The 3719-nt window shown below is 36.2% G+C and overlaps 1 long non-coding RNA gene across 1 annotated transcript; it reads left to right on the forward strand.

The window, feature by feature from the left end:
• The first annotated feature begins 520 nt into the window (after positions 1–520).
• LOC141599970 (uncharacterized) lies at positions 521–1051 on the forward strand. Its single transcript, XR_012524081.1, has 3 exons — positions 521–604; positions 694–873; positions 968–1051. It is a non-coding gene; the product is annotated as an uncharacterized LOC141599970 (long non-coding RNA).
• Positions 1052–3719: the final 2668 nt, after the last annotated feature.

A 3719-nucleotide genomic window follows, 5' to 3' on the forward strand; every position in this document is an offset into this window, starting at 1 on the left:
CCCCGGACATGCCAACTACCTCGTCCAGACAACAATTTGATGAGGTATTTAATTAACTTCTCCATTTTTTTAAAAACCTCGCTCCCTTTATTTATATTTTGTCTGTATTTATAAAAAGCATGGTAATTTTGTGTAGGGGACAAAAAAGACTGATAAGCCTAAGTCTCCAGTCATACCTGATACTACTACCTCATCATTGAAAGAGCAGGTTGACGAGGTATTTAGTTAAGTACGTTTTGATTTTTATTACTCCAACTAGGATATGTTATCTTTGGATTTTTTATTATTTTAATTATCTACATGTGTAGGCTGGTGGTAGTAGCACAAAATCAAAGAATCATTATTTCCCCGACCTGAAAGAAGTTAGGAGTTTAAACTCCACACAATATACTGGGAAGGATTACATGCAAAAAGTAAGAACGGTGACGATGAGGAAACTGCATAAGGAGGCTTGCCGTCGCATTGCAACCGAGCAATTGATAATTATTCCGCTCGAGGAGGATATTCTAGGGGTTGAGTGCGAAGCACTTATGTCATGGGATATGCTAGCCATTTGGGCTGGCCTAGACCAGATTGATGTCCAACACCTATTTGTTTGGATGAAGTAAGTTTCTTAATAAATAATTTCATATTCTAATATTCTGACTACTAGATAGTGTTTTAAATACCGGAATTAATACCGTAATAATGTAGGATATTGAAATTGAGAGTGATCCCCGAGAAGAAGATTCCAGTTGATCAATGCGGATTCCTGTGCCCCTATGTTTTATCTTTATTTATTCCGGAATTCTCGTTCGAAGATCGGGTAGATTATATTGCTCAGCAATTGGCGACAACCAAGAAGCTGATTTTTGCCGCTTATAATGAAAAAGGGTAATAAACAAATTAAAATTACGTTTCCCCCTACAATTGCATTTTCATAACTAATATATGTACTTGTTAATAATGATGATGTCTCTTGATGTAGGACTCATTGGGTGCTAGCAGCCATCATGCCGACAAAGAAGAAAGTTTTTTGGTTGGACTCTTTACATAATCAACCAAGCGAGACTTTTAAGCGCTTGATTAATAAGTAAGTTTATAATACTGATTTATTTATAATAACATTAAGTTTCAATTTTTATTTATAGCAAAAAGCTCATTTTTGCCCCTAAAAAAATGAGTGTCTGCCTCCTTTTGTTTTTTTTTTAAAAAAAGGGCCTTTGAGAAGAGAAGAGCTAACGAGCAGGATCAACCCACGAAAGATTCTGATGAGGGCCCTGATTTTATTACGATAACAGGGGTACGTGCTCAAATACAATACATTAAGTGCAAAAATCTGTGTTTAATACTAATACAATACCTAAAGTTCAAGATTCTGATGTGATCCTTCTCTCGTCTGTCTGTTTTTATGTAATAATAGGCCCCTCGCCAACCGGATAGCATACAATGTGGATACTACGTTTGTCGGTTCATGTTGGAGATTATTAGGTGAAGATATATCCTTATTCCAGAAAAGGTTAGTAATTTAATAATGTGTTTATTACTTTTTTTAAATTAGAGCTGATGTTGTCTTGCTTGCTGCTACATATACCATGATGTTGCTTTGCAGTATTTGATGTTGTTACAATAATGTCTTGTCTTTGTTTTTTCCGCAGTATGTAATCAACCCGTCACAAGAGATTCAGCAGTACTCAAGTATAGATATAGACGAGGTAAGGGACATGTTGGGCAAATACGTCTTAGAAAATAGAAATGCATGATACTTAGAGTTTAGATCAGCTTATTAGTAAATTTTTTGTTGAAGTTAGGGAATGATTAGTTCATGTAAATTCAACTCCTTGTAAGTATATATATATGATGCTGCTGTTGTGGTTGAATTAAATCTATTGAGTTCTGATGAACCCAGCTGTGATTTATGCTGGTGCTGGTATATGGTACTGCTGATATATGCAGGTTTTTGAATGGCATGAAACAAATTTAATTTTTCAAAACATTAGGAGTTCGTAATAAAAACGGTTACTAAAAAAAACCGTTGTGAAGACCTTTCACAACGGTTACTAAAAAAAAACCGTTGCGAATACCTTTCACAAATACCGCGCATAATATTCAACAACAGGTTTTAAACGAAGAACCGTTGTTAAAAGTCTTCACAATTTTGGAGGGAAAGTTACAACAACGGGTTTTAAACTAAGAACCGTTGCTACTAACAATTTCAACAACGGGTATGTAGCATGTACCCGTTGTTAAAAGTCTTCACAATTTTGGAGGGAAAGTTACAACAACGGTTATACATATGACAACCGTTGTTATATTATTCCCACCAAATTTTTGAAACACTTTCCACAACGGCGTACACGCAATAACAACGACTTTTAACCGTGGTGAATACTTTCGACAACGATTTCAGTAAATAACCAAACCGTTGTAAATACATTTTACAACGGCCGCTTTAACAACGTCCGCTTTTTGTTTTTACAACGGTTTTTACTCGTTGTTATAGCCTGTATCTGTAGTAGTGCACCTTGTTCGAATGATTAGGGTTCAAGCCTTGTTCCCCCTGAATCCAATCCAGGGGTTATAACAGAATCAGGTATAACATTAGATCTACTTTGTTAGGTCGGAGTTGATGTTATAGCATCATCAGCTATAACTTTATTCTCCAGTTGCTTGGATTGAGAAGAGGTTTTAGTATCATCAACTAAACTCTCAGTTCTCTTTCCTTTATCATTCGAAGGGCTTCCTTGTTCATCGTTTGTGCCCTCAATTTCTTTACCTTCCTCATCCAATTCTGGAAGATCATCTCTGGATAGACGAAATTAGGTTCGTTCAAATATTCTTCCTCATCCTGTTCAGCTTTATCAAACATATTATTCTCATAAAAAACAGCATGAATACTCTTTGATGCATAAGGTTCTCTTATTAAAGACTTTATATGCTTTACTATGATTAGAATAACCAACAAACACAGCTTTGTCACTTGTAGGATCGAATTTGCTTAATCTATTTTTGCCATTATTATGGACAAAACATTTACTCCCGAAGCAACGTAGATGTGATATGTTTGGTTTACGTCCCCTAAGAAGCTCATAAGGAGTCTTCTTGAGAATGGGTCTAATTAAAGCTCGATTATGAACATAGCATGCAGTGCTAACAGCTTCACCCCAAATATTGCGAGGTAGTCCACTACACAGCAACATAGTGCATGCCATATCCTCCAACGTCCTATTTATACGTTCAACAACACCGTTTTGTTGTGGGGTTCGTGGTGCTGAGAAGTTATGCCCAACACCATTCTCCCTACAATATTCTATAAAAGCATGGTTATCAAATTCGGTGCCATGATCCGTACGAATGGAAACTAATTTTGATTTGTATTTATTTTGGGCAAGCTTCATTAGAACTGCAAACTCTTCGAAAGTTTCATCTTTTGAATTGAGAAAGATTGGCCAAACATATCTAGAATAGTTATCAACTAGAATGAAGACATACCTGGATCCACCTCTATTTCTTACCTTCATTGGGCCACATAGATCCATATGCACGAGTTCTAGTGGTCCATTGGTAATCACCATTCTCTTGGGTTTGAACGATGATCTCACATGTTTGCAACGGGCACACGAGTCACATAATGTTTCTTGGTCGAATTTGATTGAGGGAAGTCCTTCAACCAAATTCCATCTATTTAGCTTATTCAACGTTGTTGAATTTATGTGAGCAAATCTTTTGTGCCAAAGACA

The sequence above is a fragment of the Silene latifolia genome, chromosome 1 (assembly GCF_048544455.1).
Source record: "Silene latifolia isolate original U9 population chromosome 1, ASM4854445v1, whole genome shotgun sequence".
NCBI lineage: Eukaryota > Viridiplantae > Streptophyta > Magnoliopsida > Caryophyllales > Caryophyllaceae > Silene > Silene latifolia.